The following is a 16,942-nucleotide window of genomic DNA, read 5'->3' on the forward strand; positions in this document are numbered from 1 at the left end:
CGCCCTAACTGTCTGGCTCTCGAAAGTATTGGCGCCCTACGCCGGCGGCTCTTGAAAGTATTGGCGCCCCGTCCCGGTTTCGCCACGGCAACCACCACTCACATTTTCTTCAGAAAATGTACCGGTCTAGTTAGTGGTTCTTGAAAAGCATTACTATTGTTCTTGTGCATACTTATTATAATAATAATAATTATTATAATAAAATTATAATTTTATTAAATTATAATTATATAAAATTTATTTATTATTTAATTAAAATTTATTAAATTAAAAAATTATAATCATTTGAATATGCCACATTTACTGCTGCCAGCTGGTGCCACTATGACTGAAACTGTGTACTGCTGTTTTGATGATAGTAATGTGGGGTTGAAAAGACATAAGCAGTGTTTGTCTGAGCCATCAAGATTGCTTCAATCTACAGCAATATATGTAGTGGAGGAAAATGTAGGAAATGTGGTCTTCGTCGGCAGTTTCCTTGAAATTGGCTTGGGCGTGCACCATTCATAACGTACAGGGTTTAATTGTTGATAGTGCTGTTAGTTTGAAAAGAGTTTTTACTGCTGGGCAGGATTATGTAGCATTGAGTCATATAAGAAGTTTGTCTGGTTTGATAATAAAATACTTTAATAAAAAAATATTTATTGTAATGACAAAGTCTTTGAGGCAATTAATGAAATGTCATGTTCCATGACACATGATGATTTAGATCTCACAGTGGAAATAGTTCTTTTTCTGTGATTTTTTAAATGTACAGAGTTTGCGTTGTCATAAACAAGATTTGATGGTTTGTGTTCAATAGTTGCAACCCACATGTATTGGTTTAACTGAAACATTGGTTTGCCTGATTTGTATCATAATAACAAAAAGCAAAAATACACTGGTAATGGTATTTCTGGTTAACCACCAGGGTAGGGTTCAATTTGCTGCAGTGTACTTGCTTGTTATTATAAGCTAGTAAAATAATATTTCTAATATCTGTACCATAGCTTCTAAAAGACAATACTGTTGTTTTGTTTTACACATCCACCTTCTGCAATTTCTGAAACAGTGTAGTGATTAAAAAAAAAAACCATTAATTACATTAGTGTTCAAACATTATTTTCACTGGACAAAATGAAAAAAGAAAAATTGCTTTAACTTGTTATAATCTACTTTACATAATGCACTGTCTTATGCTACGTTCTGTTTTAAGTGAAAGACTTCCTGCTGCCAGTTGTGGCACTATGGCTGAGACTCAGTAGTCACATCCATGAGATCAGCCCCTGTGACCAAACATACAGCTCAAGTTTGATCTGACCACACCACTTTAGTCAAAAGGGGGCACTACATACCTTCTCTTCCATGTCCATGTTTTAGCTTTTGCCTACTACTAAGGGCCGACAACTCTAACGTTTGTGCTGATGTTCATGAAATTGTAAGCATGCTAAGGGCCTCAAAAACAACGTAAATAAACATTAATGTTTGATTCATTACCAAGGCAACAGTATTTAATATATCAAAAATACTTTAACAATTTTACATTGTTAAAGTTAAAATTGCAAAACCCAGATCTGATTCTCTTTATGGATGGATCAGTCATGTGACCCAGAGACAGTTAAAAATTGAGTGGATTATGCAGTAGTGACCGCACATGAGACGGTCATGTCAGGAACTCTCCCCTCAAACCTGTCAGCACAAGCAGCTGAACTGTATGCCCTCATAGAGGCATGAAGATATGCTGAGGGACAGTCAGTATCTATCTACACAGACAGTAGATATGCCTTTGGGGTAGTACATGGTTTGGGGACAATTTGGAAACAAAGGATCTTCCTGACAATTCAGGAACACACATAGCCCACTACAAACTAATCTCTGAGCTGCTGGATGCAGTCCTACTCCCTAAAGCTATTGCAGTATGCAAATGTGATGCACACATTCAAAGATTAGACCCTGTTTTCCAAGGAAACGCTCGAGTGGACAGTTCAGCAAAGCAAGCAGCTGCATCTATGGTCCCAAAACTCAAAAGAAAATAATCACTCTTTCTTTACAGCTTTCAGACCTCCAAGCACGAGCTACGGTGGAGGAAAAGGCTGTGTGGCACAAACCAGGCTGCATGGTTGTTGACGGAGTTGGCAGTGCCCCCAGGGCTGTCCTTGTCTTCAAAGTTGATGCATGGCAGGGACCATGCATCAAAAGGGGGAATGATAATTGTGATAAAGCATTGGTTTCTCTAATTACTCAAAAAAAAATTTTTGTTTACGCTGTTTGCACAACTCATAATGTGGGTCGATGTTTGAAGGTAGAGAAGGCCACGTCCCTATGTCCAAATAGGACTCGGACACGGTAGAAAAGGCATTGCTTAGAGAAGTAATTCCTAGATGGGGAACTCCCAAAAAAATCTCCAGTGATAATGGTACACCTTTTGTGAGCTTAAGTAAGTGGGTGAATATTTGGGTATTGACTTAAAGCAGCACTGTGCATATCATCCAGCTAGTGGTGGGGCGGTACAGAGAGAAAATGGGACACTAAAAAACAGACTGTGCAAATGCTGTTCTGAAACAGGATTAGGATGGGCTTAAACCTTTTGGGATACTGTTTGGGAGACCTCCACACACAGGAATTGGACCTGTGACAGCTCCTCTTCCTGACGCTGCAGCATGTGATGATGCAATGTTAAATTACTGTGCAACCCTGTCCTCTGCACTCTATCCACAAGCAGGTAAAAGCAGCATTTCCAGCTCCAGCCACGGGCTCACTTTATAATTTGAAGCCTGGAGAGTGGATCGTGATCAAGGACTTCCACAGGACCAGGTGGAACAAGCCACGGTGGTCTGGGGCATTCTAGGTTCTCTTTGTCACTCATTCAGCAGTGAAAGTCAACCAGAGAGACACATGGATGCACGCCAGCTACTGTAGGAGAGTGCCAGAGCTGAGCACTGAGCTAGAGAAGTCGGGACTTCGACAGGAGGACTAGAAAGTGATTCTCTATCAAGAGGCCTCTAGGAGGACCGACGCTCATGAGCGATGACCTGCATATACACACCTACACACATAACACACTGCACTCAAACACACATTCTCACACCAGTTCCTTGTGGTTACACAACACAAGACACCAAGTGGTATCTAGTAGCCTGTGAAATCACGGACACATAGGTTTTTGAGAAAATGTTGATGACACAGAAACTGTACTCTTAGGAGGACTGAACTTCATCAGTGCGTACTATATAGCCACGTGACCAGGACAGAGGTTTGACGATGTGACTTTGCTACTTCATGCCCCAAAGCTCCCTGACCAGAGACTACTGTTGCAGACTAGACACAAATCATTAGATGTCAACCTACACATCCACTCATACAAAAAAACCTATTCCAAATCGTGCACCCTTCTCCTGGTATAGGTGGTATCTGTTAGTAAGCCCTGTCACAAAAATAAACTCACAAATCACTGGGACCGTTCCCGACAATACTGGAGGTCCGGGGCTAGACCCTTAAGCTGGAAAGATAAACCAAAGCGCGATATTGGACTTTATTGGGTGGTAGACTTAATGATCAATCACTCCAATCACATTATTGCAGCAGAAAGAGTGCATGACGAACACACTTTTACCCAAATTGAGTATTTAGCCGATTGTGGTGATGGGACTAAGTGCCTAAGGCAACGTGATTTCTATAGGTCCCACATATGCCTGCAAAGTACTTTAGTAGACTATTGCTGCAGATTGGACGACAATTAGTAGTTAAAAGCCCGTATTCCAAGATATTGGCCACCTCTGTAAACCATTCTGTATCACCTTTGGTCATAAGAATCATTGCCAACAGTGCTACCCACACAACGTAACACATCCCCTCGTCACGCAGACACACAATGGTTATTCTATCATTGAACACATGCAGTTTGCGATACGCAACTCTCAGCGAGACGGGATTTGATTGGCTGAACTCAGTACTTGGGGGATGGGGCTTGTGGATATTAACCATCTGTCTACCAATAGGTGCAATGATTCTTCTTGTCTTGCTTATTTTGCCTTATATTGTTTCTCTCATTTGGAGAAGTCTCTCACACTCGTTCAAATCACTAATGACCAAACGCTGATGTTGACAAAGACTGATTACGATCCCTATGATGACCAACCTGACTTGTATCCTAAACCTGACTGGGTACTAGATCCTCCCAGCGACACTGACGATGACGACCCATTGACATCCATTTCACACCTATTGTAAATATTCCTTTGACCGTGACCACTCTCATATCACCATGAATGAGATTGCTTGACCACAGGATACTTTATATCCACAAAAACGGCCTTAGCGCCTTCTTTATTTCTGTTTTATGATGAACTCAGTTGAACTGTGAAAGGATTCTGAAGTTCTGATGTATTCACATCATAGTAATTTCTCTGTTAATTTTAGTCATCCTATTTTGTAATGATAAAAGGGGAAAATGTGAAGGAAATTATAAATTTTTACTTTGTAATAGTTTTGTTCTTGTTCTGTTCATGTTCATCAGAGGATAACACCTAAGAATGTCATGTTAGATCAGTACAGATCAGTACAGAATGTTTATCTGCATGCAGAGACACAAACATGTTTTTCTGTTCAAGGTTCATCTGCACATCTTCTAAGACCCTGAAACAAAGCCTGTTTGAACTGCCTCCAACTGCTTCTTATCAGTACACAGAAGTGTATCATGCTCTGCGTTTCATATATATAGTAGTTGTTCAGCAGAAGTGCCTCAGAGCACTCTCATTATTCTATCTTGCTTCTTCTATCCTGTATTAACCATCTTTCTGTAATATACCTTTTTCGACTCAGAGGACGAGTCTGTGACTGTTGTCTAATTTCCACGACAAGTACATTTGACAAATTTCATCATCAGAGTATGTGTATACCGTATGAGCGCCGCCTGATTTTTCTAACAGGTCGCACATATGCATTTAATTCTTTTGCACTATTTAGTTGTTCCACAAGTTGTCAACAGTGACCCAGGGCCGTTGAATCTCAGGGTAGTTGAAGAAAAAAAATGGAATAAATGGAAGAAATGGAAACGAGTGCAGAAAGTACCCTTATTTGCATAATTATAGCCTTAAAGAATATAAGGATTTGTATATGGGTGCTAATCGTGGCGAGAGATTGCCCAAGAATTGCTGTTCATGTTGTGATTTTTCTTTGTTGTCATCCTTCACACCAAAAGACTTGTTTTACTGCTCTGTACTGACTCTTGTAGGCCTGGAGGTACTGCAAGTTGTAATTCGCATGCGTCGACCACCTGTGTACGTGTACATGTCAAATGGAGTGCACTTTGAAAGGCTATGTGTATGACTGTGCGCACACGCTAGAATATTGTGCCCTATGCTAAACTTCTCTGTAGCTGAAAAGCCGATTAACTTATTTGTTGTCACTCAGCTAGGTTACTGTAATGCTGTTTTCGCCGGAGTGTCTAAATCCACAATCAATAAACTGCAATATGTACAAAACTCTGCTGCCAGGATCCTGACTGGGACCAGGACATGCAATCATATTACTCCTGTTTTGGAGTCCTTGCAATGACTCCCGCTCAGAGTCTGTGTCGATTTTAAAATCATGATGCTGACATACAAGGCATCACAATGAGTGGCTCCTCATTACTTATCTGCTTTATTAATTACTTACACCCCAAATCGCAGACTGCGCGATTACCTCACAGTGTAATCTGTTAACTGTTCCACAAACCTACTTAAGATCTATGGGTGACAGGGCTTTTTCTGTCTGTGCTCCTTCCCTTTGGAACTCTCTTCCTATCGAACTTAGGGAAGCTCAGACCTTTGGCATTTTTAAAGCTCAACTCAAGACATACTTTTTTAAACTTGCATTTGACTGTTGATGTCTACTTTTATTATTATTGTTATTATTATTATTATTATTATTATTATTATTATCTTTTATAATTTTTTACTTTTTTCCTGTGTACTGCTTATTTTGTGTAGCGCGCTTTGAGAAGCTGCTTTTAAAGGCGCTTTATAAAATAAACTTTATTATTATTATTATGCGTAAAAAAAACTAAGTATACCAGAGGCTTAATATATATGGTTGGAGCATTAAAGATCTTGTAAGTGATTTTTTATGGAATGGTAAACAGAAAATGTCCCTACTACCTGATAAATAGCACTGAAATAGCTGTGATAGATTTTCAGTGGTTTTTATTTTGATGTATTGTTTTGCTATAAAGTTTGGTCAAAGCATCAGGAGTATAAGACACAGTATCAAACTAGTAAAAATCAGAACATTCACAGTTCATTCACAGTGCAAAACCTACTGGCAAGGATATTTCTCATAATAGCTATAAAATAGCTATAAGTAGATATATCTGGAGAAGCAACTACATGTTGTGCATCATATTGTGTACCTTGACAGTTGTGTGGTTTGAAGAGTTAAATTTGCCCTTGCCATTTGGCCTAATGTTGTCCTTTAGGTGGGTGAGCTCTACTATGTCTCATACATAGAGCTCGGTCAACACCTCTTATCTCCATAATGACACATCATGTAGGGATGCTCCAGATCTGATACATAGGTTTACGTTGGGAACCTGGGCCTATATATATATATATATATATATATATATATATATATATATATATATATATATATATATATATATATATAGAGAGAGAGAGAGAGAGAGAGAGAGAGAGAGAGAGAGAGAGAGAGAGATAGATATATATACACACACACACACACACACACACACACAGAGTATCTCACAAAAGATATATATATATATATATATATATATATATATATATATATATATATATATATATATATATCTCGGTATCGAATAATCGGGTATCGGCTGAGAAATTTAATATCGGTGCATCTCTACTATATACAGTACCTCACAAAAATGAGTACACCCCTCACATTTTTGTAAACATTTGATTATATCTTTTCATGTGACAACACTGAAGAAATTACACTTTGCTACAATGTACAGTAGTGAGTGTACAGCTTGTGTAACAGTGTAAATTTGCTGTCCCCTCAAAATAACTCAACACACAGCCATTAATGTCTAAACCGCTGGCAACATAAGTGAGTACATCCCTAAGTGAAAATGTCCAAATTGGCCCCCAATTAGCCATTTTCCCTCCCCAGTGTCATGTGACTTGTTAGTGTTACAAGGTCTCAGGTGTGAATAGGGAGCAGGTGTGTTAAATTTGGTGTCATCGCTCTCACACTCCCTCATACTGGTCACTGGAAGTTCAACATGGCACCTCATGGCAAAGAACTTTCTGAGGATCCGAAAAAAAGAACTGTTGCTCTACATAAAGATGGCCTAGGTTATAAGAAGATTTCCAAGACCCTGACACTGAGCTGCAGCATGGTAGCCAAGACCATACAGTGGTTTAACAGGACAGGTTCCACTCAAAACAGGACTCGCCAAGGTTGACCAAAGAAGTTGAGTGCACATGCTCAGCATCATATCCAGAGGTTGTCTTTGGGAAATAGACGTATGAGTGCTGCAAGCATTTCTGCAGAGGTTGAAGGGGTGGGGGGGTCAGCCTGTCAATGCTCAGACCATATGCTGCACACTGCATCAAATTGGTCTGCATGGCTGTCGTCCCAGAAGGAAGTCTCTTCTAAAGATGATGCACAAGAAAGCCCACAAACAGTTTGCTGAAGACAAGCAGACTAAGGACATGGATTACTGGACCCATGTCCTGTGGTCTGATGAGACCAAGATAAACTTATTTGGTTTAGATGGGGTCAAGCGTGTGTGGCGGCAACCAGGTGAGGAGTACAAAGACAAGTGTGTCTTGCCTACAATCAAGCATGGTGGTGGGAGTGTCATGGTCTGGGGCTGCATGTGTGCTGCCGGCACTGGGGAGCTACAGTTCATTGGGGGAACCATGAATATATGTACTTCGGAATGCCTTCGGAGACTGGGCCGCAGGGCAGTATTCCAGCATGATAATGACCCCAAACACACCTCCAAGACGACCACCGCCTTGCTAAAGTAGCTGAGGGTGAAGGTGATGGACTGGCCAAGCATGTCTCCAGACCTAAACCCTATTGAGCATCTGTGGGGCATCCTCAAACGGAAGGTGGAGGAGCACAAGCTCTCTAACATACACCAGCTCCGTGATGTCATCATGGAGGAGTGGAAGAGAACTCCAGTGGCAACCTGTGAAGCTCTGGTGAACTACATGCCCAAGAGGGTTAAGGCAGTGCTGGAAAATAATGGTGGCAATACAAAATATTGACACTTTGGGCCCAATTTGGACATTTTCACTTAGGGGTGTACTCACTTTTGTTGCCAGCAGTTTAGACATTAATGGCTGTGTGTTGAGTTATTTTGAGGGGACATCAAATTTACACTGTTACACAAGCTGTACACTCACTACTTTACATTGTAGCAAAGTGTAATTTCTCCAGTGTTGTCACATGAAAAGATATAATCAAATATTTACAAAAATGTGAGGGGTGTACTCATTTTTGTGAGGTACTGTATATAGTAGAGATGCACCGATATTAAATTTCTCAGCCGATACCCGATTATTCGATACCGAGATATATATATATATATATATATATATATATATATATATATACACACACACACAGTGAGGGAAAAAAGTATTTGATCCCCTGCTGATTTTGTACGTTTGCCCACTGACAAAGAAATGATCATTCTATAATTTTAATGGTAGATTTATGTGAACAGTGAGAGACAGAATAACAACAAGAAAATCCAGAAAAACGCATGTCAAAAATGTTATAAATTGATTTGCATTTTAATGAGGGAAATATGTATTTGACCCCTCTGCAAAACATGACTTAGTACTTGGTGGCAAAACCCTTGTTGGCAATCACAGAGGTCAGACGTTTCTTGTAGTTGGCCACCAGGTTTGCACATAATCTCAGGAGGGATTTTGTCCCACTCCTCTTTGCAGATCTTCTCCAAGTCATTAAGGTTTTGAGGCTGACGTTTGGCAACACGAACCTTCAGCTCCCTCCACAGATTTTCTATGGGATTAAGGTCTGGAGACTGGCTAGGCCACTCCAGGACCTTAATGTGCTTCTTCTTGAGCCACTCCTTTGTTGCCTTGGCCGTGTGTTTTGGGTCATTGTCATGCTGGAATACCCATCCACGACCCATTTTCAATGCCCTGGCTGAGGGAAGGAGGTTCTCACCCAAGATTTGACGGTACATGGCTCCGTCCATCGTCCCTTTGATGCGGTGAAGTTGTCCTGTCCCCTTAACAGAAAAACACCCCCAAAGCATAATCTTTCCACCTCCATGTTTGACGGTGGGGATGGTGTTCTTGGGGTCATAGGCAGCATTCCTCCTCCTAGAAACACGGCGAGTTAAGTTGATGCCAAAGAGCTCCATTTTGGTCTCATCTGACCACAACACTTTCACCCAGTTGTCCTCTGAATCATTCAGATGTTCATTGGCAAACTTCAGACAGGCATATATATGTGCTTTCTTGAGCAGGGAGACCTTGCGGGCGCTGCAGGATTTCAGTCCTTCACGGCGTAGTGTGTTACCAATTGTTTTCTTGGTGACTATGGTCCCAGCTGCCTTGAGATCATTGACAAGATCCTCCCGTGTAGTTCTGGGCTGATTCCTCACTGTTCTCATGATCATTGCAACTCCACGAGGTGAGATCTTGCATGGAGCCCCAGGCCGAGGGAGATTGACGGTTCTTTTGTGTTTCTTCCATTTGCGAATAATCGCACCAACTGTTGTCACCTTCTCACCAAGCTGCTTGGCAATGGTCTTGTAGCCCATTCCAGACTTGTGTAGGTCTACAATCTTGTCCCTGACATCCTTGGAGAGCTCTTTGGTCTTGGCCATGGTGGAGAGTTTGGAATCTGATTGATTGATTGCTTCTGTGGACAGGTGTCTTTTATACAGGTAACGAGCTGAGATTAGGAGCACTCCCTTTAAGAGTGTGCTCCTAATCTCAGCTCGTTACCTGTATAAAAGACACCTGGGAGCCAGAAATCTTTCTGATTGAGAGGGGGTCAAATACTTATTTCCCTCATTAAAATGCAAATCAATTTATAACATTTTTGACATGCGTTTTTCTGGATTTTCTTGTTGTTATTCTATCTCTCACTGTTCAAATAAACCTACCATTAAAATTATAGACTGATCATTTCTTTGTCAATGGGCAAACGTACAAAATCAGCAGGGGATCAAATACTTTTTTCCCTCACTGTACACACACACACACACACACACACACACACACACTGACTCTGCTTATGCCCATGGATTGTGTCATCTGTTTGGAGCTGTTTGAAAGCAAAGAGGTTTTAGAAAGACCATTGGAACGCCACTTTAACATACTGAACAAATAGTTTAATTGATTTCTGACTGTACTTACTGCACTCACTGTATGAATTTCAGATGCGCATGGTTTTAACCAGTGCACGAAGGGAAAATTATGGGAAAGATAAAACAGCAAGAGTATTGGTCTCTGTACTTACAGGCAATGGTGGATAATTTTTTTTATCTGAGTGTGAAATTTGTGCTCAAAACAAAGTCAGAAAGGGAACATCAGCACCAGTATGCTAGTATCTCAATGCCAGAAAGGTCGTTTAAGCACTTGGTGATAGATAGGTTTAGCAGATGGATGGAGGCAATGCCATCCAAAGACCCAACTGCAGGAACAGTGATTACATTTTTGACCAGATAGGTAATTCCTAGATTTGGCATACCATCTCAGATTAGCTCTGACAATGGCTCAGCGTTTGTTTAAAAAACAGTGTTAGAGTAACTGCGAATAAAGTAGTTATTTTTGATGTCTTTATCACCCTCAGTCACAGGGAATTGTGGAAAAGGTAAGTGGTACCTTAAGGCTAAGCTTAACAAAACTTGTGCTGACACCAAACTCATTTGGGTAGATGCTGTACCTCTTGCACTAATGAACTATCGCATGCAAACTAACAAATATGCATCCAACACTGCATGAAATGCTTATGGGTCGACCCATGTCTGTGCCATATGAGTGGTCCTTATGAAGGACTGCCACTGTAGTAATTGCAGATGGAACTAAGTGCATATATACGATAACTAACAAATATGTATGAAGCTTCCTGTTCACAGGAACAGAGCTGGGGACCCAGAGAGGAGACAGAAGTTCCTTGTCCAGTGGCTCCTGGAGAACAGGTGTACCTAGGGGTGTTCGAGCCCAGAAGGGAAGGGCCATACAAAGTGGGCACCTAGATTAACACCCACAAGAAAGGAGGATCAGGTGATTGAAGGGGATGATCCAGTGGTTGACATCTCAGAAAAAAGAAAAGTCAAGATGTGAGAGAGGGTCTAAATGAAGGTAAGGGAGAACGGCAGAACAATGGCAGTCTCAGGCAATGGCAAAGAAGAAGGTCTGTCAGGGGTCGTACCAATAGAGCAGGAGGAAAGAAGGGCTCCTGCTGCTGAGAACGGTTCTGATGAGCCTGATACACCTGCTGAAGGAGAAAAAGGCCCACGCAGACATTCCTTGGGGGGGGGGGGGGAGTACAAAGACAGCTAAGGTCCTCGCTCAGTGATGGTCAGATCAAAATGCCATAATAAGCAGTAGTAGTATTGTTTTTTTGTTTTTAAAAGAGGAACTAGAAAAGGGGTGACTTTAAAAGTAGAAAAAAAAATTGTTTTTCTTCATCCTCTAGCTGATCTAATGTAAGTACTTGACTTTGAAACTTATTAGTGTCTAACTTTTGGAAAAAATAGAAACATCATCATCTACTAATGTTGTCTGTAATTTTATCTATTCATCAAACACCATTAAAGATTTTGTAAAGTTGCGTACTTACATCAGCTTGAGGTTGAAGAAAAACACAGTGAACAAATGAGTGAGAAAAGCAAGGTCCAGTTTATTGTTCCACCAACGAGATCCACACAAAGAGACGTCTCAGAGTGATCTAAAAATCCCCAGAATTGGGTCTCCCTTTTATACAGTTTTTTTAGAATATGCCCCCTGTTTTGACATTACGTCTAATTTCAGAGTAATTTTCACAACCAATATGTTCTAAGTTCAGGTGCTTTTCCAGTGTGGTTATGTTTCCTCTTTTGTCCCTCCTGAAAATCCTTAAAACCACTTTTTAGATGATTTACAAAACCATTAAATTTGACCTTGCTCTGTTTACTTTTTTAAAAAAAACAACTTTTGCTTTCCCTGGCATTTTGAGCTGACCACCGTTGGGAGCAGACCTCTGTAGCTGGGTTTTGTGCTTATTCTCTTTTTAATCATGGGTAAGTACCTTTGTGCATATTTATATGACTATACAAGTATGTCTTTTGAGTTTTCTGCCTATCTAAGTATAGTATGATTAATGAGTAAATGCCAGCCACTTGCTCACCCTGTACTATCCCCCCGGTGTGTGTATGTGTGTGTGTGTGTTTTCTCTTCGCTGCTTGATTAACTTGTGGGGTCTGCTTGTGTTTCTACTGGGTGTCTCCCGTCAGGAAAGGGTGTAACTCTGTTCTTTTTGTGCCCTTTCTTCTTTTAGAGGAGCCGAGACCTTATCTCCCTTCCTCCTTCAGTGACACAGGCCTTGACCTGAACACCCACTACCAGCTCACACATCTTACTGCTGATCTTTCACTTCTGATTGACGCACTCCGAGCTGAGCCCGGTGCCCCTGGTTTCCCTCCGCCCCTGAGGTACAGAATCTCCCCAGCTAAAGTGCTTGTGGATGCTTCCACCCAGACAGAGTCCTCTTTGATGGTTGTCTCTGAAGACTCCTCCGACCCCTATGAGGATAATGATGACATGGTGTACTCTGATCCTGGCTCTGACCTTTCACCTCATTATACTCCTTCTAGTCCCGATTTTTCTCCCGATCATTCTCTCTACCCTCAACCTCCATCCCCCACTGATTACTCACCCACAAGTTCAGTCTATTCTCCCTAATTTCAATAAAGATTTACTAAATACACATGCTTCCCTTGTGTTTTATTTCTCTCATAATTTATATCCAACACTAACTTTCTGTCTCTGAAGTTTTTGACTTAGGCTGGAAAGATTGTTTTCCATGACAATATTTAGCTAAATTTAATTGATATTGGTAATGGTTTACGTTTTACAAGTAACTTATAAAAGAAATTTGTTTAAAATGTGTTAAATAGAAAGTATTTACCGCAGGAAAACTCACAGCTGGCGTCTGGTGATCGACTCAGCAGGGACGTCCGTTATGCACGCGCTGGACACAAACCTCAGTTTATATGCCCTCTGCCAGGCTGTTGCATGAGCTTTGCACATGAGTAACAATTTAAATTTTGTGAGGTGTAAGCAAAGTTATATATATATATATATATATATATATATATATATATATATATATATATATATATATATATATATATATATATATATATATATATATATACACAGTGAGGGAAAAAAGTATTTGATCCCCTGCTGATTTTGTACGTTTGCCCACTGACAAAGAAATGATCAGTCTATAATTGTAATGGTAGTTGTATTTGAACAGTGAGAGACAGAATAACAACAAAAAAATCCAGAAAAACGCATGTCAAAAATTTTATAAATTAATTTGCATTTTAATGAGGGAAAAAAGTATTTGACCCCCTCTCAATCAGAAAGATTTCTGGCTCCCAGGTGTCTTTTATACAGGTAACGAGCTGAGATTAGGAGCACACTCTTAAAGGGGGTGCTCCTAATATCAGTTTGTTACCTGTATAAAAGACACCTGTCCACAGAAGCAATCAATCAATCAGATTCCAAACTCTCCACCATGGCCAAGACCAAAGAGCTCTCCAAGGATGTCAGGGACAAGATTGTAGACCTACACAAGTCTGGAATGGGCTACAAGACCATTGCCAAGCAGCTTGGTGAGAAGGGGACAACAGTTGGTGCGATTATTCGCAAATGGAAGAAGCACAAAAGAACTGTCAATCTCCTTCGGCCTGGGGCTCCATGCAAGATCTCACCTCATGGAGTTGCATTGATCATGAGAACAGTGAGGAATCAGCCCAGAACTACACGGGAGGATCTTGTCAATGATCTCAAGGCAGCTGGGACCATAGTCACCAAGAAAACAATTGGTAACACACTACGCCGTGAAGGACTGAAATCCTGCAGCGCGCGCAAGGTCCGCTGCTCAAGAAAGCACATATACATGCCCGTCTGAAGTTTGCCAATGAACATCTGAATGATTCAGAGGACAACTGGGTGAAAGTGTTGAGGTCAGATGAGACCAAAATGGAGCTCTTTGGCATCAACTCAACTCGCCGTGTTTGGAAGAGGAGGAATGCTGCCTATGACCCCTGGAACACCATCCCCACCGTCAAACATGGAGGTGGAAACATTATGCTTTGGGGGTGTTTCTCTGCTAAGGGGACAGGACAACTTCACCGCATCAAAGGGACGATGGACGGGGCCATGTACCGTCAAATCTTGGGTGAAAACCTCCTTCCCTCAGACAGGGCATTGAAAATGGCTCGTGGATGGATATTCCAGCATGACAATGACCCAAAACACAGGGCCAAGGCAACAAAGGAGTGGCTCAAGAAGAAGCACATTAAGGTCCTGGAGTGACCTAGGCAGTCTCCAGACCTTAATCCCATAGAAAATCTGTGGAGGGAGCTGAAGGTTCGAGTTGCCAAACGTCAGCCTCGAAACCTTAATGATTTGGAGAAGATCTGCAAAGAGGAGTGGGACAAAATCCCTCCTGAGATGTGTGCAAACCTGGTGGCCAACTACAAGAAACGTCTGACCTCTGTGATTGCCAACAAGGGTTTTTAAACCAAGTACTAAGTCATGTTTTGCAGAGGGGTCAAATACTTATTTCCCTCATTAAAATGCAAATCAATTTATAACATTTTTGACGTGCGTTTTTCTGGATTTTTTTGCTGTTATTCTGTCTCTCACTGTTCAAATAAATCTATCATTAAAGTTATAGACGGATCATTTCTTGGTCAGTGGGCAAACGTACAAAATCAGCAGGGGATCAAATACTTTTTTCCCCCACTGTATATATATATATATATATATATATATATATATATATATATATATATATATATATATATATATATATATATATATATATATATATATATATACCCATCCATCTTCTATACCGCTTAATCCTTTTCAGGGTCACAGGGAAACCTGGAGCCTATCCCAGGGAGCATCGGGCATGAGGTGGGGTACACCCTGGACAAGGTGCCAATCCATCACAGGGCACAATCACATACACATTCACACACTACGGATACTTTGGACACCAATCAACCTACCATGCATGTCTTTGGACTGGGGGAGAAAACCGGAGTAACCGGAGGAAACCCCCGCAGCACGGGGAGAACATGCAAATTCCGCACAGACAGGGCCACGGTGGGAATTGAACCCTCAACCCTGAAGGTGTGAGGCGAACAAAATTACATTTATATCACACTTGTTATATTACCACACAGCCTATATGACATTTTAATGGGCCTAAAACAATATGCATATAGCCCTATGAGTAATACAAGTTGGGTACACAATGAACAGAAGTGCAGTCATCCAGTGAATTATAAGACAATGATTACAACTTAATTGCATGTATAATGCTTGGCATATATGCCCATCCATATATTGACTGCAGAGATGTAGTCCGCAGCAGCATATAGACACTTAATAAATCTGTCTTCTTCATTTACAGTAGCACTACTGCTTTTGTGTAAACAGTAAAGTACTGCAAATTTCCATATACAGTAAGTTACTGTAAACGTCTTAAAAATAATCACAATGCAGTGCATATTACAGTAGTTAACCATAAATAATATATAGGGTATTTTTACTGGGTTTTTTTTTTTGCAGTAAGTAACTGTAAAATTACAGCAAAGTCTAAGAGTGTTGTTGATATTCTGAGAATACAGCACAAGGAAATTAAGACCATTCCTGAATACAGAATTTCTCCACATCCTCCAGGTTCTTCCTTCCTGTCTAGTGGATTCTCTTCTTCAGTTGAAAGTTTTTTTTTTTACGTTGTTTAGGTCAGACTGAGATGTCCATATCAAAACCTTAATTCTGGGGATTGGGTTTTTCTTGTATATCCATCCTTCTTTTTACACCAAACCCACCTTGCCAAAAAGCTCTATTTATGTATCACCTGACCATAGAACTCAGTTCTAGTCATGTTTAGCAAACTCTAGGCACTTACTTTTGATTACAAGAAAAGTCTTTCTTCCTGTATACATTCCAAATATACTCAGCAAAAAATGAAACATCCTCTCACATTCAACTGCTTTTATTTCCAGCAAATTTCTTAACATGTGTAAATATTTGTATAATCATTAGAAGATTCAACAACTGAGACATAAACTGAACAAGTTTCACAGACATCTGATGAACAGAAATGGAATAGTGAGCCCCTGACAAATGGGGGGGAGGTCAAAATCAAAAGTAACAGTCAGTATCTGGTGTGGCCACCAGCTGCTTTAAGTACTACAGTGCTTCTCATCCTCATGGACTGCACCAGATTTGCTGTGAGATGTTACCCCACACTTCCACCAAGGCATTTGAAAGTTCTCGATCACATCTGGGAGGACAAATGGTTACATGTAATTTTCGACTGCAAGGACAATCAGGTGTCCTTGCTGTCTCCCTGTAGCACTGTCTTAGGCTTCTTATATTACTTACTTTACATTCAGTTTATTGCTCTGGCCACATCTGCAGTCCTCATACCTCCCTGGAGCAGGCCTATGGCATGTTCATGCAGGTGAGCAGGCATCCTAGGCATCTTTCTTGTGGTGTTTTTCCAGAGTCAGTAGAAAGGTCTCTTTAGTATCCCAAGTTATTGTAACTGTGACCTTAATTGCCTACCACCTGTAAACTGTTAGTTTCTTAAGGACTGTTCCACAGGTGCATGTGCAATAATTGTTCATGGTTCATTGAACAAACATGAAAAACATTGTTTAAACCCTTTCAAATAAAGATCTGTAAAGTTTATTTGGATT

The sequence above is a fragment of the Ictalurus punctatus genome, chromosome 4 (assembly GCF_001660625.3).
Source record: "Ictalurus punctatus breed USDA103 chromosome 4, Coco_2.0, whole genome shotgun sequence".
NCBI classification, from domain to species: domain Eukaryota; kingdom Metazoa; phylum Chordata; class Actinopteri; order Siluriformes; family Ictaluridae; genus Ictalurus; species Ictalurus punctatus.